Here is a 23,443-nt window from a genome sequence, read left to right as displayed (position 1 = left end):
CGCTGCTCTGCTCCATCATTTGGTTGGAAGGGATATTTTCTGTGATAGCTGATTAATTGCAATGTGTCATTTACAAGGCCAGTCAAACAGTGTTTATTGCACATGCATCAGCGCATCAATCAAAGGTTATGGTATTGTGTATGGACTTGAAACTGTGAACAGTAAAACAGCAGCAAATGTTCCCTTAGATGTTCATCGCAATTTAATGAATCATACTATAGTTTAAATGTATGTTAAATGCAATTAGCGTTTAGAATGAACTTCAGAATGCTTCTTTGACCTACTAGCTTTTAGTGCTATAGAGCACTAACAACAGCTGGCATTATGCAGTGTTTTCTATTTTAAAATTACAAAACAAAAATGACAGCTCTCAGTTTAGACTGCACTGCAGCATATGTTACATGGTTGGTTTACATTGCAGTACAAAATGATTTCTAAGTTGTCTCCTTTATAATGAAGCTGAAAGACTAAGACCATGTGTAGGTGTTCAGCTACATCTTATTATTTTGATAGTACTTCATTTTTTTAGATTTGGAATATATTTCAGTATGGTGTTGCTGTAGAAATGTAGAAAATTGCTGGCTTTTTCAGTTTTGTATTAGGTTTTGAACTTTAGTGTAACCATTTTAAAAAGAGTAAATGTGTAAACGTGCAAATACTTTCATAATTGTATTGTCTATATGAAACATGGTTAAGGTGTACTACTGAATGCTCTGGAAAGCATTTATGGTAAACTAAAATAAACATTAATGTAATTTATTTGTGATTAAATTTAGTACATTTAAAACATAACTTCAAATTTAATATCAAATATCACATTAAAGTTAAACTTCAATTCTAAGTGTAATTGTTTTAACCACGACAAAAGGTAAAAGGTAAACTAAAACAATGATTACCCCAAAAAATTATTTAAACCATTTAAAAGCGTACTTAAATGTGTTGAGAAACAATGAAAGTATACTCTTAAGTATCCCTTTAGTTCATTAACATATCTGCAAGTACAGATTTACTGTATGAATTTTTATTTTATTTATTTATTTATTTATTTTTTGAAGCAAGTAAGAGTTCAAAAAAGTTGTGGTTAGCTTCATTAGTTCTATTCATCCTCTTCCCAGCATGCACTGACACATAAAATTAAATGATTGCATTGCTTGACCATATGTCAGCTTAATTGACACAGTTGTTAATTTTGTTGTCATGTCTGGTAACTTTTTTATCATGTGATGTCAGGATGAGTTCATCTACTTCATCATTTCATAAATCATGGTCTGTGTGTGGTCATGTAATGTTGTGAATAGTTGAACAAGCACAGAGCTCTGCATGCTCATTTCTCACAGAAAACACAAGATGAACAATAACTGTTGCTGAAGGGAACAATTCGATAGAACATTTCAAGTTGTTTACAAGGTAAGAAATCTTACTAACGTTAATCAAAATAGGCAGTTTTTAAAATGATGGCTGTACCTGTAACTGTACCCTAACATTAAAGTTAATATAAAGTGAATATATTTACTTAAAAATAAATAGCTAAAATTCTGTAAATAGATGACTTCAAACTCAAAAAGAACCTGTATGTTCAAAATCTATGGTATATACTGTATATGGTATATAAGTGTGTATATAAGAGTGCTGCAATCGAAAAAAGCTAAATAGAATAGATATGTACTGTAAATCTTCCCCTCTACTGTAGTTCTCAAATCACATTTGTGCTCTTCTACATTCTGACATGGCACCTCAAGACACATTATGCCAGGTTTGACGTTAGTGATGTGAAACATCATTGGTTTCTACACGTCTCCTCTTGTGACTGATTTGAATACTGTACATTACGCTGGAAAAGGGCCACCTGGAAAATCCACCTGGAAAAGGGCTTTTTTTTTTTTGTTAGTGTACATAAACATGCCGTCTGAATGCATTTGGCTGTAATGTTGCATCTTGGTATTCTTCCAACATCTTGTGACAGAGATACGGTTCACACACATAATAATTCATTATTCATAAAGGTCCATTCAAGGATAAGAAGAAGTAGTTCTTTCCCATGATTTTTAAGTTTTTTCTTCTACATTTGATTTTATCCACAAGGGCCTCGTAACTTGATTCCTCCTGCTGTATTGCACACGACGTGGCATTGCTGCATGGTGAGTGTCAGCTATTCTCCAGTAGCTACTGTGTAGAATCTCTGTTTATTTGACGAATGGAGCTCTTCTCTTCCTGCATTATGATAATCTCCTCCCCGCTGTTTTCTGTTTGCTTTGGCATTGAGCTAACTCTCTATTCCTGCGGGCTGGAGCTTGTATTGTGCGCTCATGGCATTTTCCAAAAGAGAGTGAGACAGCGAGAAGAAAAGCAGCACATAAAGTGGGATGGCACGCAGAGGAACACTCAGACGTTTCTGTGACCCAATGCACAACAGTTATTAAGACTCTGTCTTTGCATTTCTCATTCACGCTTGTGCACGCAGATGTTTCCAAAGCTCATTGCCCCATCGTTTGATCATAACAGATTCACCTCGCTGCATCACTTAATGTTCTTTTCCTCTTCTAATGGAATCAGATGGAATGGAGGCGTTTTCCATTTTAGTATTCCCATGGTTACAGCATTTGTGAACGTATCCCTTTTGAAGGTATTGGCCCAGTTTTCAGGAGCATGTTTCTGTTGAAAACTGGCCATTGGCCCTGAAGTGCATTTTAGAATTTTCTACAAAAAATAATTGAATTACCCACACACAAACAATGGCAATGGCACACATATTGACAGTGATGAGCACAATCTTGCTAAGGAAAACACATTGACCTATCCAATGTCCGTCTAATTGCACAGGCTTTCAGATCAGATGAATTAACCCAACGAATACGACACAAAGTGATTTGCAATGGCTGTGATTCAGCGATGCAATTTCCACAGATTTTATTGATGTACCAAAGGTAATTACAGCTCAGTCCAAACCATTACTGCTCAGTCAAACTCTGAAAAACACAAAAGTAGTCACAATGTTTAGAACTTTGGGTATGATAGCTGCACTGTGTCTAATTATATGGTCAGCTGTGTGGATAATCATTGTGTGAGAATCAACGCTCCAATACATTCATTGACTGTTTTGATATTTGTGATTGTTTCTTGTGATTGCAGCTGTGTTTATGTAGATAATTATCTAACATATATAAACATGGAATTCCACATGGACCCTGAAAAGATTGTTCCGTTGTTAGTTTATATTCTCTGTAATCTATTGTTCATTGTAATTGTTCGTAGCTTTTTCACTGGAAAGACCAGCATCAATTATTGTTGCTTATATTGAGGGCTATTAACTTGAACAAACCCTTAACACTAAGCATTAATCTTCAGCATACTGATCCATTATGGATGGATGAGAGGCAGACAGTATTTTTACTCTGCTTTAAAAGTACTTTTCATGTCTCAGTTCTTTAGAAACTTTACTTCACAACATTCCAAGGCATAAAATTTTACTTTTTACTGCACTACGTTTCATATTAAATATAATTTAATACTTAATTACATTAGAAATTCTCTGGGATGGATAAATATGAATAAATATATTTACCTTCAATTGTGCTTAGAGATCATATTTACAGGATAGTCAAGTGGCAAAAAATAAAAAATAAAAGTTTTGTTTGTTTATAGCTGCATGTATTCCCATGTGAGTGGTCAAATTCACTTCTTAGCAAAATATTAATATAAACAGTCAGTTATCAACTTTTTTGCAATGCTTTAAAGGGGATACATTCATAGATTCAGTACAACTTCTTGTTTTAGTAAGCTACTGACATTCTGCAGTTATCTGTTAAAATCATAGAGCATTTTTGAAGCCTAAAGTGAGCGGAGCCAATCGCCGCCATCTTGGCAGCGCGTCACTCCTGGATAATCAAAAATGGGCAAAAAGGCGGGACGTGGGTGAAGCCGAGGTGCCTGGTTGCTGAAACCACACCCAGAGTGACAGCAATGCTGCCGTGCTAAGACAAAAAACATAACTTGTTTTTGTTCGAAAATGAGTTTTTGATATTTTTGGGACATTCAAGACCTCCTTTATCATGTGTATGTATCTTGGAGAAAAGCCCAGGAGAAACCAAGGCAGAACACAGTATAACATCAGTTACCGCTCTTTGACTTTGTTTTGGAACTCTCAAATTAAGTTACGGTGCTCTGCATTTGTTTAGCCGTTCGTCAATTTTACTGTGCCGCCCTGGAGTTATACGGTATTCTGCCTTTGTTTTACTTTCCATTAAAGTCTGCCGCATTTAAATTAGGGTGTAACTTGTGTATTTTTATATATCTGTTGGCAACTTCATTAAACAAATAAATTAGACAACTGGACATTTTGACATCGGAAATGTTTAATTCACTATCATTCTGAGCATTATTTCTGCTGACGTTCACACCAATCCACAAGTCGTTCTTATAGGTTAGGCTATTTTCATTCAATTCGATGTAAAAACAATAGGCTAAGTATATCGAGCATCCTTTAATGTTAGTGAACATAGCAAATAAATTGGTTGCAATACGGTATCCACTCACGTTTAACTTTTTGTATGGTTGTTACGGCCAGAAATTTTTTTTTAAAGGGATCGTTAACTCAAAAATGAAAATTCTGTCATTAATTACTCACCCTCATGTCGTTCCAAACCCGAAAGACCTTCGTTCATCTTCGAACACAAATTAAGATATTTTTGATTAAATTCAAGAGCTCTCTGACCCTGCATAGACAGCAACACAACTGAAATGTTCCTAGGTCCAGAAACGTAGAAATGACATCGGTGGTTCAACCATAATTTTACGAATCTACGAAAATATATTTTTGGGTGAACTATCCCTTTAATAACACCACTACAGCCACCAAAACAAATTAACCTATTTCAACAAAATCACTGATTTTTGTGAGTTGTATTTCTGTTATTAAAGGCACAATATGTTAGATTTTTTTTATTAAAATATCCAAAAACCACTAGAACAGTGTTATATATTTTGCCACAGCCATATCACCCTGCAGCCCAAGACTGGTTGCCCACGAAGCTAAGCAGGGCTGAGCCTGGTCAGTACCTGGATGGGAGACCTGGGAAAACTAGGTTGCTGCTGGAAGAGGTGTTAGTGAGGCCAGGAGGGGGTGCTCTACCCTGTGGTCTGTGTGGGTCCTAATGCCCCAGTATAGTGACGGGGACACTATACTGTCAAAAAGCACCGTCTTTCAGATGAGACGTTAAACCGAGGTCCTGACTCTCTGTGGTCATTAAAAATCCCATGACAATTATCGTAAAGAGTAGGGGTATAACCCCGGTGTCCTGGCCAAACTGCCTCCACTGGCCCCTGTCTATCATGGCCTCCTAATAATCCCCATCCACTTGATTGGCTCTATGACTCTCTCTCCTCTCCACCTGTAGCTGGTGTGTGGTGAGCGCACTGGCGGCATTGTCCTGTGGCTGTAGTCGCATCATCCAAGTGGATGCTGCACACTGGTGGTGGTTGAGAAGAGACCCCCTTATGATTATAAAGAGCTTTGGGTGTACAGCAATACACAATAAAGCGCTATATAAATGCATCATTCATTCATATATTTTGCTGACTTGTGTACTTACATTATCCCAAATGTTTCAAAGAATGTTTAAATCCAGAGAAATAAGCAATTTTAACTAGTGACACTGACCGTTTCCATAGTGTCATTGTGTCACCTGCCAATGACGTCACACACCCTCGATTTCCGGTTTTGTTTTGTAGAAAACATGGAAACACCAAAGACGCTTTAATATGTTATGCATTTTATTAGACAGATGACGACCGCACAGAGTAGCATTATAACTGAACTTTCAAATGTATCTAGTATGATAAAATAGCACTGCTTTACCTCACATAAGCACGACCGGAAGGAGCGGAAGTGGTCGACTGTGACACAATAAAAGCTCCGCTGCTTTCGAGCCTTGTGTCACACTCGTTCAGCAGCCTTGTTTCGCTTCAGCGGCTTTCAGCCTCACCCTGCTTCATACTACGACGTTAATAAATCTTTAATATATATCTGCCTGAGTCCCGTCGGATTGCATCGGCTGTGGGGATGAAGACGACAACTCTCATGATTCCACACTCAGTCACGGCTGTTTCTTTGTTTGTTTAGAATACGTGCCCTCTAGCGGCGAAAATTACATATTGTGCCTTTAAGTGCAATTCATAGGTTTGGTTTCATGCAATAAATTTTCATGTGCAGGCAAGGCAAACGCAAGGAAGAGGTGAGCTGGATATATAATAGTCCAACATTAAAATGTTCCATAGGAGAAAAACAACACAACAGCTTCACACAAAAGCAAAGACGATACTGGACAAGGAACTAAACTGATAGTTTAAATACATGGAGAAACAAGATAAGGAACTCTTGCTCTGGATACCAAAATCTGATTTCAAATGGTCTTTTGTATAACACTTAACGCAACACACAACAAAAACATCAAAACTGGTGACAGAAATGCTAGCGTATTAATACAGTATTCAAATAAAGCCAAAGCTGGCTGTGACTACAGCACAGAACATCACAATATATATCAGTCTCATCTGAGTTTTTCTTGTATGAGTCCTGCACCGTGACTCGACAGGACGCTTATTTGGAGATTGAGATGATGCAACTCTATTTTTTTGTCTGTGTTAAATACGTCTGTGTTGTAACCAAAGCAACCCATGCAAATACGTTGGTTGTGTCTGGACACACAAATCGGATCACCTGCAATTAATAGTGCAGACAGTCTGCCCGAAAATATCTGATTAGAGAAAAAATCTGATTTGCCTGCAGTCTCAACATAATCTTAGGCCCAATCCCATTTCTACCCCTTACACCTACCCCTCTGTTTTGCACGTTCACGTGAAAGGGAAGGGGTGTCTCGATTCTCTTTTGTTTGGAGGGGTAGGGGAAAGGGCCAGATAGCCCTTCAAACGAAGATTTTTCAGGACCACACTTCAAACGAAGGAGTATGAGTATTATCTCTACAGTGGCAACATGGCTGCCTGAGCGAACACCATAAATGTAAGCATTTTTGGCACTGATAAAGATTTTAATGAAAAGTAATCATTTGTTCCTCTTCAGGAACTCGAGCTGCGTCTGAAAACGCTATGGGAACGCCTTCAGCGTGACCGGCTCTGAATCGTATGTGTAATCAGTCCAATAGATGGGGGGGTGACGTAATGATCAGGAAGCTTTAAAAGCACGTGAGGTGCAACCGGTGTCAGCTTTCTGTCATTCAGCGAAGCTTTGTGTGTGTGTCAGTCGCATTTTATGTTCTGTGAGTTTTATTTACTGTTGTTCATAAATCCAGTACATAAGCACATAAGAAACATAAAAAACATAGTCAGGGCGAGAGCAGATCACGTTAGAGTTAGAGTTAGAGTTATACTTTATTGTCCTTTACAGGAAATGTGTCTTGGACTCAAAGCTGCAGCAATACACACAAAAACAACAACAACACTTGTTAATTAACACAGTGACTACAATTTACCATTTAAAATCCTAAAGAATTCTTATAGCGATTACTTCTACATAATGGAACTCTATAACGCCTCCCTGATGGCAGTAATTGATATGTTGAAAATAAAACATGAAGCTTGAATCACTTACTATTGCTTGCGCGTTCTTAAAAACCAACGACTCATACACCTATGACTTTCATACACCTATGACTTTCATGGCAACTTTAACAAGACGTACAAGCTGCGATTTTGATTGAACTGTAAGGTTGCCGTACCAAGCCGGCATTCCATAGTTTAATAAACTTCCCAAAACTGCTTGATAAAACAACAACATGATTTCTTTACTTACTCCGACCAACCTAAGTCTTCTTAAAAAATATAGTCTTTGCTGGAATCTTGAGCAGAGATAATCAATGTGGGCTTTCCAAGTCAATGAACGGTCAATGACCACCCCAAGATACTTGAATGTATCCACTTGTTCAATAGTGTTAGCTTGAATAATTACTGGACTGTAATCACCCAAACTTTTTGGGTCCACTATCATTTCCTTAGTTTTTCCAACATTGACAATAAGATGATTTACATTACACCACTGCACAAAGTTCCTAATTTCAGACTGATATTCTATTATATCCTGATTCTTTCCTAGAAGACTTAGTATTACAGTGTCATCAGAGTACTTTATAAAATAGTTGTTCTTATTTCTACTAAAACAATCATTTGTATATAAAGTGAACAGAATGGGGGAGCATACGCAACCTTGAGGAGCACCTATACTAATTGATTTAACATCAGATAATGTATCGTTTACTTTAACACATTGAGTACGATTTGTTAAGAAGGAAAAAAGCCACTCAATAATAAAAGGATTAACGTTAATTTTTACAAGCTTGTCCACGAGTAACTCTGGCTGAAGCCTATTGAAAGCTGAACTGAAGTCCACAAAAAGTAACCGTGCATAAGCATTAACGTTCTCTAAATGTTGTAAAGTCAAGTGAACAACAGTATTGACAGCATCAACAGTCCCTCTTCTCTCCTTATAAGCAAACTGGAAAAGATCCAACAATAAATTTACATTGCTTTTCAGTCTGGACACAACATATTTCTCCAAGCATTTCATAACTACAGATGTTATAGCAACTGGTCTGGTAACTGGTTATAGATTGTGTGTTCCTCCCTGCCCTCGCTACATCACGAGCGGGGATACACAGTCTGTGCGTGGTCTGCTTGGGAGCGAAGCACGCTGAGTCGGCTCTCGAGGGGGCGTTCCAGCTGTTTCTCCCTCGCCGTTCTCTAGCTCTGGGGACTCCCAGGCAGGGGCAGTCCCAGCCGTCAGAAAGTGAGCGTCGCCTCTCGCACTCCCCCGCAACGGGACAGAGATCAGCAGCGCTCTAAGCTGGGGGCTTCTAAGATGAGGCCCGACCTGAGGGTCGTGCTGCACTCGAGGAAGCGGCCCTAACAACCAGGGGTCAGGACTGCTGAGGGCGGCAGTAGGGAAGAGCGGGTTGCATCGCATTACACGGTGTCCGTCTCTCCTCAGAGCCCTCAGGAGATCAGTCTGTTAACCCTGCCAGAGTTCCAGGCGGCAGCGGTCTCCAGCAAGCATATATCTCACTGCCTTCCGCCCGGAAACGTAGTGGAGCTGAGATGCTCGCCACCTCCTCAGGGGTCTCTACAGCAGTTAGTTCGGTTGTCTCCTGCTGGTCCTCTGCTACAGGGCACCGATCTAGCAGCTCAAAGCACATAGGCTGGTCCCCTTAGTAGATTATTTAGCAGCGAACTACTGCCAAATGTATCTCGTTGGGTCCTGCAGACTGTAGAAAAAGGCTATCGTATCCAATTCGGCGCTCCACCGCCGTCATTCAGCGGGGTCTTTCCCACACTGGTGGACCCCGAGCAGGCTCTGGTATTAGAACAAGAGGTAAACACTCTCTTGAGGATGGAGGCCATCGAGCAGGTCCCTCCTCGCGACAGAGAATCCGGTTTCTACAGCCGGTACTTTATCGTTTGAAGAAGGATGGGGGATTGCACCCAATTTTAGATCTACATCAGCTGAACCGCTCAGTCATGCGACTGAAGTTCAGGATGCTCACTATCAAGCAGGTCGTGTCTCAGATCAGGTCCGAGGACTGGTTTGAAACGATAGATCTAAAAGACGTATACTTCCATGTCTCCATCCTTCCCACTCACAGGAGGTTCCAGAGGTTTGCTTTTAGGGTCGAAGCTTACCAATATCGGGTTTTTCCCTTCGGCATAGCACTCTCACCCCGTACTTTCACGAAATATGTGGATGCTGCTCTGGCTCCATTGTGACTCCAGGGCATCCGTATACTCAACTACATCGACGATTGGTTGATTTGAGCTCAATCAGAGCAGATGGCGGTTCGGCATCGAGATGCCGTTCTCGCTCATATGAAAGAGCTGGGGTTAAGACTAAACGTGAAAGAAAAGAAAAGTGTACTTTCTCCATTACAGAGGACCACTTATCTGGACATGGTGTGGGATTCGACCATGATGCAGGCACAGCTGTCTCCTGCTCATATCGAGTCAATCCTCACTGCAGTCGCAAGAGTCAGGGAAGGCAGGGACGAGGTTCGTCTGCTGTTAGTAGCCCCTTTCTGTCCGGGCCGAGTATGGTTCTCAGACCTGATTTTGCTCCTCGACAGCTCTCCATGGGAGATTCCCGTTAGGAGGGATCTCCTCTCACAGGCGAGGGGCACGATATTTCACCCCCGCCCGGAGCTGTGGAAGTTGTGGGTGTGGCCCCTGAGGGGGCACAGCTCATAGCTTCCGGTCTCTCAACGGAGGTTGTTGAGACCATTCTCCAATCCAGAGCTCCCTCAACGAGGAAACTATACACCTTGAACTCCCCATAACACACAATGTACTAGTTACATCGTAAGTAGAATGGCATCTACACTAATATTTGTCTGTTTCTTTCCTATTCTGTTTGTCAGTCCGTATCCGATCAGATGGTGGATCAGCACCAAGAAATGATGTCTACAGCCCTGATCATCAGCGGAGACCAGGACACGCAGATGAGCCCCAGAGACATAGCCCCAGTGAAGACCTCGATTAAATACAATATAACTAAAAATATAATACAATACCTAACTACATAATACTACTATTGTCAGAAATTGCAACAAAATTAAAAATAGAAATATAAACTTTTGAACTGCGGGTTTCGTCTGGCCAGAGGAGAACTGGCCCCCCGACTGAGCCTGGTTTCTCCCAAGGTTTTTTTCTCCATTCTGTCACAGAGGGAGTTTTGTTTCCTTGCCGCTGTCGCCTCTGGCTTGCTCAGTTGGGGACACTTAATTTCTAGCGATTATCGTCGATTTGATTGCACAGATACTATTTAAACTAAACTGAGCTAGACAATGACATCTCTGAATTCAATAATGAAATGCCTTTAACTGAAAATTGAGTGTTTAATCTTATCATTATACATTACTGAGACTCTATCCTCCAATTTGATACTGTTAAGTGCTTTGACACAATCTGTATTGTTAAAAGCGCTATATAAATAAAGGTGACTTGACTTGACTTGAAGTGGAAGCTTTTCACTTCTTGGTGCGGAGACCACCAGCTCGACCCAGTTAACTGCCCGGTTGGTACAGTGCTGGACTTCCTGCAGGCCCGATCCTCCACAGGGTTAACCCACTCCGCCCTGAAGGTTTACGTGGCAGCTATAGCGGCCTACCACGCCAAGGGGTAAGGGGAAGGGGAAGGCATAGGGGTAGGGGTAGGGGTAGGTGAAGGGTTATAAAATAGAATTAGGATTGGGCCTTAGTGTTAGGTGCAATGCTCACTAGAGATGTTCCGATACCCTTTTTCCCTTCCCGATACCAATTCCGATACCTAGGCTCAGGGTATCGGCCGATACCGAGTACTGATCCGATACCCGGGTGTGTATCTGGTTATACAGTTGTATGTACTACTAGCCCTGTATGAATTGATACAATTATTTTAGGGTGTGCTTCACCATAGATAGATAGATAGATAGATAGATAGATAGATAGATAGATAGTCTGGCGAGTAATTGTAACTGAATTTAAGACCGGTGGTGGTGCTTTTTTGGTCATTCAGTGTTTCTGTAAAAATGGGGAAAAACTGTCAATAATACTGATAAAATAATAATCATACTATGAATTCTACTAAGAACAATATAAAACGCACTAAGGATTAACGAGCTGCTGGATTCATGAATATTAATCACGTTGTCTGCATTGGCTCGAACGGATTTGCTGAAATCAAAACAGGGACGATAATAGGTGAACACCAGCCAATGAGATTGTCGTTTGCGCATTAGCTCCGCCTACTACCGGAGAACCCGGCAGTTAAGCTGAAGAATTCCAAAGGAACTCCGTTATTTTGACAGAAAAATACAACAAAGAATAACGTTTACATACCATGCAGAATTGACAGGCTACATGTAAGACTCCCTTGCTCCCTCTCCCTCTCTCTCTCTCTCTCTGCTTGTGAGGAAAAAAGCAAAGCGACGGCGAGTCGTGCGCTTCACACTAGAGCTTACTGGCAATGTGCTAGCACGTTTGTATTTCTTCTTCTCTGCTCTAAATAGTGGTTGCTTGTGTGGCAACACAGCACAACTTCCTGTCTTTGCATTCTGAGCAGCGAAAAAGATTTGATTTCCGATTTGCAGCGTTAAGCAAAGCTAGCGCGCATAACTATAGGTCTTGTTTAAAAATGGTATCGGATCGGTACATGGGTTCAAGTACTCGCCGATACCGATGCCAGAATTTTTTGTGGTATCGGTGGAATTTCCGATACTAGTATCGGAATCGGAACAACCCTAATGCTCACACAAAATATGACAATGACAAGACATGGAAAACAATCACTAATGAAAACCATGTGCTCTAATGGGAAATAAAACAGACAAAAAGTGCCTGGATGTCAGGATCTCAATACTGAAACCAAACTAGACACTAGACTAGACTAGATTATAGATTTCAGTAGTTTTACTCATGTTGAGCCAGTTAAAGTAATGCAGATTGAACAAACGTCTCGGTTACATATGTAATTCTTGTTCCCTGAAGGAGGGAACGGAGACGTCACGTCGGTGACCGACAAATTGGGATCTCACCAGAGAGACCAATCCACTTCGAGTGTAACTAAACAAGCTAATGGACAGCGGGGGTATAAGAGGCAGCAGGTGCACCGCATTAATTCATGAGTTGGTGACCCGGCAGCTCAGCTGTAGTAGAGCGGCTGTGGTGACGGGACGTGACGTCTCCATTCCCTTTCAGTCGGTCACTACGAGTCACGTCGGTGACCGACGAACTGGGATCCCTACCAAAGCGCCACAGGAGCTGCCCCCGCCAGTGCCCTATGTAAGCCTCCTGGTCCTTCCTATAAGGCAGACGATAGGACCGGGCTCTACACAGAGAAGGTCAACAACTGCTGTTCCTTGAGCAACCCAACAGTAGGACTTGGATAACACTGGGAAAGCATGCCTTTCCAGCTGGAAGAGGCACACTGCGGCGTCACCTCCTCCCAGAGGGGGTTAAGTGACATTTACTCATGTGAAGTAACCCTGTAGGGCCATATTGCACATGGAAGTCTCTGAGATGGCACAGGCTGCATTATTTAGAGACGGCAGAACATGGTCTGCCAGGGAAAACACGGCTCTAGTACATATACCATGGAATACACATATGGGATCCCAACAGGATCACTCATATGGGCACTAGCCTCACACCAGATTTCAAGAATTCACTGGGTGAAAGGCCTGGCGCCGGATGCTCCGCTACGTCTGGCCGCCGGAGTGCTGGAGGACTCAACAGGGTTTGTCCAGTCAAGGAACTCTCTGGAGAATTTAGGCGTTAAGGACGCCGCAAGCTGACTCTGAACTGGGCCTCTCAGTGTCACTTCCCGTGAGAACACAGGAGGAAACCGGTTTGACACGCAGGCTGTAGAACCTAGCGAACGTGTTAGGAGTCGCCCAGCCCACAGCCCTACAAATGTCTGCTAGTGAGGCACCACAAGCCAGCGCCCCTAGTGGAGTGAGCATGCAGCCTGAGCGGGCAGGGCACACCTTGTGCTTCATAGGCCAAGGTGATGGCATCCACTATCCAGTGGGCCATCCTCTGCTTGGAGACAGCCTTCCCCTTCTGCTGTCCTCCGTAACAGACAAAGAGCTGTTCTGAGGTCCTAAGGCTCTGAGTTCTATCCACGTACTGTCGCAGTGCGCGTACAGGACAGAGCAAAGCTAGGGCTGGGTCTTGCCTCCTCCAGGGGCAGCGCTTGCAGGTTCACCACCTGGTCCCTGAAGGGAGAGGTAGGAACCTTGGGTACGTAGCCGGGCCGGGGTCTCCATGTTGCACTGGAGCCAGCCGGCCCAAACTCAAGGCACAAGTCGTCGACCGAAAAAATGCCTGCAGGCCCCCCACCCTCTTGATTGAGGCCAATGCAGTCAGGAGTAGGGTTTTCATCGAGAGAAACTTTAACTCGACTGACTGCAAAGGCTCAAAGGGGGCAGCTTGTAGGGCTCTTAGCAACAATACCAAATCCAACGAGGGTAGGTAGGGAGGGAGGCCTAGGAGGACTTAACCTCCAGATCCTTCCTCAGAGGAATCGGCCAGGGAGGGGCTGTCGCGAGGAGCATGAGTTCCGGGAACCAGGTCCTGTTGGGCCAATATGGAGCCACTAACAGGACCTGTTAGTAAAGCAGCCCCACCATCGAGGGTGGTGAGGGCGGAGGAACTACAAGATTTGTTTCTTGCAGTAAAAGGTGCCTTCCACAACCTTGTGAGCTCCTCATGCACTTCCGGGAAGAATGGCACCTGAGGGGGGCGCTAAGAACCAGCGCGACCCCCACTGAGAAACCATTCATCCAGCCTCGAAAGAATCGGGACGCAGTGGAGAATTCCACACGAGCCCGACATTCTCGGCGGCCCGGCAAAGCATGGTCATCATCTCTGGGTCTGGTTCGGACAGACAACGCAGGGGGGCAACGCAGCCGGGTCATCATCCCCGGAGAGAGAGGGCTCGCCCTCCGATGCAGCAATCGACATCTGGTCATCAGAGGGGGCACCGAAGGAAACGCGTGGTGCCCTCTGTCCAGCAGAGGGCCCGGCGCACTTCGTAGGCAGCTCCACTGGCTGCGGAGTGCTTGAGGGGTGAGGAACTCAACTTGGGGAAGCCCTCACCGTGATCCTCAAATCACCTCTGATTCCATCGAATGCAGCGCAGCCCTGGGTGCCAGGACGAACGCCAGACCACGGCAGAGGCAGAGGGACTCCGCCATGTTTGACATAGCGGAGTCTTTTATGCAACTCCGAGATGGTCATGTCCCCACAAGAAGAACATGAACCATCCACAAAAGCTTCCTCAGCATGCTGAATGCCCAGACACGTGAGGCAGAGATCGTGACCGTCCTGAGGCACCAGGAAACAACCACACCCAGAAACACACGGGTGATAAGACATCTTTAAAAAGACGCAATCACCCGTGTTGCTCTTTTAGAGAAATGTTCTTTTAGTGCTGAAGCATGCAGGGGAACTGGCCACCGCACACTCCTGGTGTGGCTGTGTACACGGAGAACGATCTTCCTTTTTTCCCGTGAGATCGCGACCACCGCTGCCACGCCGTAACGCCTGCACTTGCTCGCTTTCTCAGCTTTCACTCACAGGACAGGAGAGCAGTAGTGATGCACCACCGCTCGGCTCCGAAGCGAAAAGATGAATTAATGCGGTGCACCTGCTGCTTCTTATACCCGCGCAGTGTGTGGCAGCCAGATGCGAAATACAGCATGCCAATGTCCATTGGCTCGTTTAGTTACACTCGAAGTGGATTGGTCTCTCTGGCGAGATCCCAATTCGTCGGTCACCGACGTGACTCGTAGTGACCAACTGAAAGGGAACCAAGGTTTTACTCAATGAACGTTCGATTACAAGAACAATTGTATTTTTACTTTGGTCAACCTGGCTGACACTGTAACTCATGCCCCAATAAACCCTGCAGCAGTTAACCTCATTCATTGAGTTTCCCAGGATCTAACCCTTGGTTGATTCTGGTAAAGGTGTGCATAGAGGCACAGCCTGTCACTATACAAAAAGTACTCTAAAGATGTGCCTTCAGACAACCTTAAGAGGCGGCTATGCTCTGTGCGTGGACTCAAATTTAAAGGACCTGTGACCCTGGGGTTGAGAAATTTTGTGTACACTATAAAATATGATAAAAGTGTGTGGAGAGCTCCACCCTGGCAGAACACAGATGTCATCCAGAGAGACTCCTCTGAACAGAAGGAGTCAAGTCAAGTCGAGTCACCTTTATTTATATAGCGCTTTTAACAATACAGATTGTGTCAAAGCAACTGCAATATCAAAATAGGAAAATAGTGTCAATAATGTAAAATGACAAGATTAAACACTCAATTTTCAGTTAAAGGCATTTTATTATTGAATTCAATGATGTCATCGTCCAGCTCAGTTCAGTTTAAATAGTATCTGTGCAAGTCGACGATATTGCTGGAAATTAAGTGTCCCCATCTAAGCAAGCCAGAGGCGACAGCAGCAAGGAACCAAAACTCCATCGGTGACAGAATGGAGAAAAAAAACTTGGGAAAAACCAGGCTCAATTGGGGGGCCAGTTCTCCTCTGTCCAAACGAACTAGCAGTTCAATTCCAACTGCAGCAAAGTCAGATTGTAAAGGACTCATTTGGTTCCCGTGGTCTTGTCCCGGTGGCTGTCTAGGTGACGAGGCCTTCACTGGGGATCTGTCTCTGGGGCTCATCTAAGTGTCCTGATCTCCACTGACATTCAGGGCTGTAGAGGTCATCTCTAGGTGCTGATCCACCATCTGATTTGGATACGGACTGGATCCAGGTGACTGCAGTGACCATCTGATCTGGATACAGACTGGATTGGGTGGCTACGGTGATCTCGGAATGAGACAGAAACAGACTAATATTAGCGTAGATGCCATTCTCAATTTCAACAAGCAAGGGATCACACTCCTTGTAGAGTAAGCTCAGACACATAGAGTCATCAATTGTCTTGTAGGCCTTAGAGATAACATCTCTCACCCAGTGAGATATTCTTTACTTTGTTACAGCTAGCCTTTTGCGGCTTTCACCAAAACAAATAAACTGATTCGATTTACACCACTTGCCAGTGCAGTCTGAGTCAATTTTAAGGGCTTGCAGTGGACACAACAAATGGATTGTTCCACCCACTGGAATGGGCATGGGAAAACCTCAGTCAAGAGTTCAAAATCCAATTTTTCACTTCTCTGGATGCCACATTGTGCCCCGCTCCTGAAACAGTAGATCGCTCCTCATCACTTTCAGTGAGAGCAGCCTGCTCTGTGCCCAAAGCAAGGTGTGGAATGCTAACCTAAACAGTGGTTGTGAACAAGCCCTGACTGCAAGATTGGTGAATTTAACCGGAAGGACTTCTCCTCGTCGTTAAGATCAGTTAGGTTCAACCGCAGGTGCTTCTCTGTGGCCATCATTCCTGCCATGGGACAGCCAATGAAACTGGCCGTTTGCTTGGTGGCTTGAAAAGCTAAACCGGTGGCCTGATGATGTTCTTTCACTTCCTTTGGCATTAACCCCTTGGCTTCATCCATCTATGGAGATCCTGGAAAAGGGAAGCTGCCTATGAGAAGATTGTATGCCACAACCCTTCAGAAAATTCTTATTAGATTTACTTCGCACTGCTTTCTAGATCATGGGTAATCTAGGCCAAGTTTGTCCACGGCACACATTGTTACATCTATTAACTCCTCACAGGCAACTGATTGGCAGGTTTTGTGTGTGCTGTGCATGTTGTGTGCTTGTACATTCTCATAATGCTCAGCATCCCACTCATCAGAATTAAATGTGGCAAATGAGACACTGTCATACAGACTGAAAAAATCACAGCACAAGCTTATGAATCTGAATCAAATCATTGCATGCAAACTTAACTGGGTCAGTGTGCAAGTGGTCAGGACAGAGCATAAGAGAAAAGGGATAACCTGTCACTTCTTTGGGATAAACCTTTGAGCCCCATGATCTCAGCCCATGTGCTGCCTCATCAAACACAGAACCAGAACAATGGGCATCATTTGCTTTACTGCCCTACTTTTAGAAGAAAGGTAAATAGGAGCGAAGTGTTCTCATACTAAGGTTCTCACAGAGAACTTAGGCAAAACGCCTTTGATTTCTTATTGCGTGTGCTGCACTCTGAAACATTTTACACACAAATCATGTTCCTTGCTCAAAAAAAAAAAAAAACGAGGACACGGAGACGCACACCTCCTAAATGACATGATCTCATTCATTCATCCTTATACACACACTCTCACAGGATTTCACCTGAAAAGAGAAATCCGCGGATGTAATGATGCAGATGACCTTTTATGGTGCTGGTTATGCAGAACGTGCAAGCCTTGTGCTTTTTCATTCCTGGAGTATATCATTAGTCATCTTGGAGTAAAAAATGGATAAATACAAGATCAAGGAGGTTAAAGACTGGCCAACGCCCACAACTGTCAAGGAACTCTAATGGTTCTTAGAATTCACTTCTATCAACAATTCATTCGGAAGTACAGTATCATTGCTTCTTCAGTCACCTCTTCACTACTAAAGGAAAGCCAAATAAGTTGACATGGATCATGGCTACTCAGGAGAAGAATGGAGACACTGGCTGGAGGGAGCTCTTAATCCTTTCTATGTGATCAAAGATCATAAGAACCTTGAATATATCAAAAATATCAAGAGACTAAACCCAAGGCAAGACCATTGGGCTCTCTTTTACACCAGGTTCAATTTCACAGTTGCATACCAACCATGTACAGTATTATCAAGGAAGAAGGCAAGGAAGATGCTCTATTTCACACATTAGATCAAATTCCGTTCCTACCCCCATCAGTTGTAATTTCTCCATTTGCTGACGGAACAGGACATTTGCTGAAATGCTTTTCAATCAGGTCTTTGGAGGTTTTTTTTCATGGATTGCCTGAGGATATTGTCTCCAACAAAGGGCCCAGGGTATGGAAAATGTTTTGTTATCACCTCAACATTAATGTCTGTCTAATGTCTGGTTATCATCCTCAGGCAAATGGTCAGGTGGAGAGGCTCAACGAAGAGTGGACGGATTCTTCAGTCTTACTGTAGTAGAGAACACCATCGATGGAGCTCTTCCATGGACTAAGTATGCTCAAAAATTCCTTGTACATCCATGCACTGGACTTACCCCCTTCTATTGTGTGCTAGGTTATCAGCTACCATTGTTTCCTTGGTCTAGGGAACTCTATGAGATCCCTGCAGTGGACGACTGGATCAAGAGGAATGAAAGGTGTGTGGGACAGTACTCAACTCAGGTTGCAATGAGCTGTTAGGAAACAAAAGATTCAAGGAGATCAAAAGGAGAAGGCCACACCCTCACTACCTGCAAGGCGAGATGGTCTAGGTTTCCACTCAAGATCAGTAGCTACCTACCAAGGTAGGACCTTACACTGTAGGACCTTACAAGACAAGTAAATCCTGTGACCTGCAGACTTTCCTGCTAATGATCTTTTTTTTTTTTTTCATTCCTTTCATGTGTCCCTGTCGAAACATGTCCATACTGTATCTGGTACTGAGACTGCAGAGTTGATACCACCATGACTCCTGGAAATTGATGGATCTCCTGCCTACCTAGTTTGGAAGATCCTAGATACTTGAAGAGTTAATCACTTGAAGAGTTGAAGAGTTAACATTCTTGACTTATCACTTATCAGTGATTTTCACTGTGACCATCCAGATCTTCAAGCATGTAGACCCAGAGGTCACCCTAGTAAAATAACACATGGAGGTGTTCCTAGGTGGGGAGATTCAGTAACATCTCAATTTGTGAATTGTTCCTACTGCTGCCAGAGGGTGCTGTCACTGGAATATTAACCATCATGTCAACCATGTTTCCTGTATAATTATTTCCTGCTCTTTTTAGTAAAAAAGGCATGTTAACTCCAAAATAATTGCCAGTTCTCACCTGCTTTACAGAACATTTTCAATTATTGTTTAGATTTCATGTGTATTCACTGATTTTCATGAAGTTACTGGATTACTACCTTAGATTTGTTTGCTATTTTGTGCCTGTTTGTATCACCTAAGCCTGAACTTTGACTTCATCTGCCTCTCGTTTGGATTGATGGCTTTATTAAATTATTTTCATTAATTTTTATTCTTCCAACTGGTGTCAGGATCATTACAACTGTGAATAAATGTTGTTGTTGTTTTTAAATCATTTCTCATGATTTGATGAAAGGGAAATGACTGAATGAGGAAGGAGTTTGGTAAATGACATGTGAGTTGGTTAATAAATAACACCCAGCTGTATATTTGAACATACAGTATTATCTCAGTGTCCTGAGTGGTCCTAGTGATCCTAAGTAAAATTGTATTTCTTTATAGATTATATAATAACTTGGAAAACTCCAAAAGCATGCAAATGACAGCAAGGAGGAAGCAACTGCCTTCCAAAAAGAATATTACTGCCCTACTAAAGTCTGCCATAGACCACATGGACATTCTTCTAATCTGAAATTCAGGACTGATCCACAGTTACTGGAAAAACTTGGTTGTTGTCGCTGCTTAACAGAGGCGGACAGTAACTAAGTACATTTACTTAAGTATTGTACTTAAGTACACATTTTGAGTATCTATACTTTACTTGAGTATTATTTTTTTCTGGAAACTTATGACTTTAACTTCACTACATTTGAAAGACAAATATTGTTCAATATTGTCTGATTTTGCTAAATTGTGTTAGTGAAAATATTATCTATAAAGCCACAGAAGAACTGTTGTCTCCTAATAAAACACAGGTGTTGGACTTGAAGCAGCACTGCACAGTCTGTTCTGTGTATGACATCAAAATACTGTAAGAGCGATTAGAGAGACATTTTTGATTTGATGTCAAATAAGTCTTGCTGTTTTGCTTTTTTGTTAAAGCAGTGTTGCTGTTGTAAAGTTATACAGCTACAGTTGTGTTGCTGGGTTTTATGCTGCATTCACGTGCTATCAGAATTATTATAAATACAAGTTTCCTAGTCGAATATTGGCCATATAAGGCCTCTCTAAGGCTGTTCATGTCCAATTTCTGACTTGGACATGAATAGCACGTGAATGCAGCATTAAAGCAGGTTTGATTTTTGTTTTCTTCCTTATCACTCTGTATTTACAGCAATTTCACTGTCCACACAAAGATGTGTGCACACACTGTCAGAACTGTGTGAGATCACTACCATCCTGCTTTTGTGGGGGTGGGTAGGGGTGTTTTATATATATATATATATATATATATATATATTCCCCCCATAGGTTTTTAACATTCTAAAAGCTCTTTATTCCAAAGATACTACAAGCTAGTCAGTTTATTCAGTAGGTGTAATGTATTGTAAGTTGCTTCAGAGGTATTGCAAGTATTAAATTGTAGGGTTAATATGTAAATAATTTAATTTAGCTCAAAGGGAATCATTTATGATTTTATAGGGAATTTGAACAGAATTACTGTTTTGCGGCTGATCACTGAGTCGGCTGGCGATTCACTGAACGAGCCGTATAACATTAATTCTGCACTGGATATTAAAATCCAAAATATAGTGAAAACACTATTAATAAGCACAGTAACAAGATCGGCAGATTAAGACATTAATTTGTAAGCACAAAACACAAGATACTTCTCTTTTCAATATAAATAAGACTTTATTTATATAAACCTAAGACATATATTAATCTAACACATGAACACACGCATTCACACATTCATACAAGTTGCAGAAAGAGAGAAAGTGAGGACAGGATGAGTTTAAGAGAATGAAAATGTGATATCCCAAGTTTACAGCAATATGGGCTATTGCATAGACCTGAACAACCATCAATCACTTATTTAACCCTCGCATTGAGTTTCTCAATGAGGCTAAAATTTATATTAAATGCACCAGTTCAGTTAGAATCTGGAGGTTACTTGCGTTGCGTTGCCTCTGTGTTAAGGGATTCCCTTTTGTCGTCATCGTTGTTGCAGGAAAAGGGGTTTCCCAAGTTGCCGATTGGCTGGAAGTTCAGTAGTCGTTGAAGTGATGTCTTGGGCGTTGGCTGGAGGTATGGAGTTGGTCTGGTAGAAGTTTTGAGGCGGTCACAGGCCCGAGTTGAACTCGGAGACAAGGCGTGGCGGCAAAACTTAAACTGAGAACACGAAACTCGCAACGGAAAAGAAAATAAAATAAAAGAAAGAAAGGATAAAACGAGACTAGGTGGTTTTCCTTTTCATCGTGGTGTTAAGTAGCAACTGGCCTGTAGGCCAGAGCACACTCAAAGAGCGCTAAAAGCAGTGGCAAAACGCGGTGGCAAAAAGAAGAGAGGAAGAGAGAAGGGAAGGGGAGATTTGATGGTGTCCTGAGTTTTTAAACTTGGCTTCTGGACATATCCCACCTGGTGTCTTGACCAATTAGATAGGCTTTTATCTTAGCTAGGGTTGTTCCTTCCATCATAAATCAGCGTGTTATCAGTCACATGGTCCGAATTTTATACACTCTTGCAAAGTATACTTTTGGATGTGATTTCTATAACAAGAATATGATACATTTGACAAAGAATCAACTGGAAGAAACGTTTCAAGCAAACGTGCGAATAAACCTTAAAGTCATTCAATAGTTATTAAAAATACATACATAATATGTGCTTAAAACATTATAGTATAATGTGGGGGTTACATACATAATAATATGCATAGAAATGCCCTTTTAGGATGATTTTATGTGCATATGAAAAAGAAAGTCTCTGTGTAGTTCTGTGGAGACCAAAAGACATGTTCTTATTTCAGTCTGGTTCTTTGTCTTCTATGTGTGGGGAAACAAACCAATCTAAAGAAGCTCGTGATTTCTCTTGTGGAACACATGTGATGGCCATCTCTTTGACCATTAATCTTGATTATTTGCCCCAAATGTGACGATCTCCTTCCTGCGTTGGACTTATCAATAAGTGTTCTTTTGTCTTAATGTTGCAAGCTGTTCTGGAAGAGGCTTGTTGGTTAGGCTTCCTTCAGAGGTCGGAGCTAGGAATCTGATTTATGACGTTGTCCTGTTTTCTTGGGGCCTCTCTGGAATTTCAGCTCCTCATGTTTCGATGTTCTGATCGAATCTTAAATTTGTCTGACTCGTTCTGATCCTACAACATACAACAATAATTAAACAGCGCATTGACATAAAAAAGTAAATTTACTTTCGGTACTTAAGTACTTTTAAATGCAAGTAACTCTGTACCTTTACTTAAGTAAAAATCTGTCTTTACACCTTTCACTTGCAGTGGAGTAATATTTGACCACCAGGATCTGTACTTTCACTCAATTAATGGAGTTGTGTACTTTGTCCGCCTCTGCTGCTTACGGAGGTTATACCTTATATAAGGTGTGTTCGACTTGATGTGGTGTTGCGCAGACCGATCGGTGTATGGCATCAAAGTACCACGGCTGAAGGTCTGGAATCCATGGCAGCTTTCATTGGCCAAGGCCCGCCCATGAGGCCGTTTGACCAACATGTCAAACAACCAGTCACAGTTTGTTTCGTTCAGCGTCACGTTTTGGGGTGTGGAAATGTCACCACAATAACAGACCGGTGTGTAAAACTCTCGGACGCATTTTAAAGATTCTATGCCGCAAATTTTTAATATTTCACATACTTTTGAAAATCCAGCGTTTAGTTGATCCTGAAAAATCAGAGGACGACTTCGAAACTCCTGAAGTGTTTCCACTTTTGTGTGCCATATGCATCAGACATTATTTATTAAAATAAAAAAGATCAATATTTGTGTGTTGTTTGTGTAATTGGGTTCACTTTTTCTGCTTATAGGACTGAAAGGGATAGTTCACCCAAAAATGAAAATTCTGTCAGTAATTAATCACCCTCATGTAGTTCCAAACTCGTAAGACCTTCGTTTGTCTTCAAAACACACATTAAGATGTTTTTGATGAAATCAGAGAGCTTTCTGACCCTGCA

At 42.1% G+C, this 23,443-nt stretch overlaps 1 long non-coding RNA gene across 1 annotated transcript in view; it reads left to right on the top strand.

The window, feature by feature from the left end:
- Positions 1–18,948, top strand: part of LOC131526192 (uncharacterized) — a 78,907-nt gene extending 59,959 nt beyond the window's left edge. Inside the window, exons 2-3 of the long non-coding RNA XR_009267401.1 lie at positions 18,525–18,621; positions 18,715–18,948. This is a non-coding gene — a long non-coding RNA (uncharacterized LOC131526192). The remainder of the gene's footprint in view (positions 1–18,524; positions 18,622–18,714) is intronic.
- Positions 18,949–23,443: the final 4,495 nt, after the last annotated feature.

Source organism: Onychostoma macrolepis, chromosome 19 (genome assembly GCF_012432095.1).
Source record: "Onychostoma macrolepis isolate SWU-2019 chromosome 19, ASM1243209v1, whole genome shotgun sequence".
NCBI classification, from domain to species: domain Eukaryota; kingdom Metazoa; phylum Chordata; class Actinopteri; order Cypriniformes; family Cyprinidae; genus Onychostoma; species Onychostoma macrolepis.
Note: the sequence above shows the minus strand (reverse complement) of the source record. Positions and strands in the feature narration are given on the sequence as shown.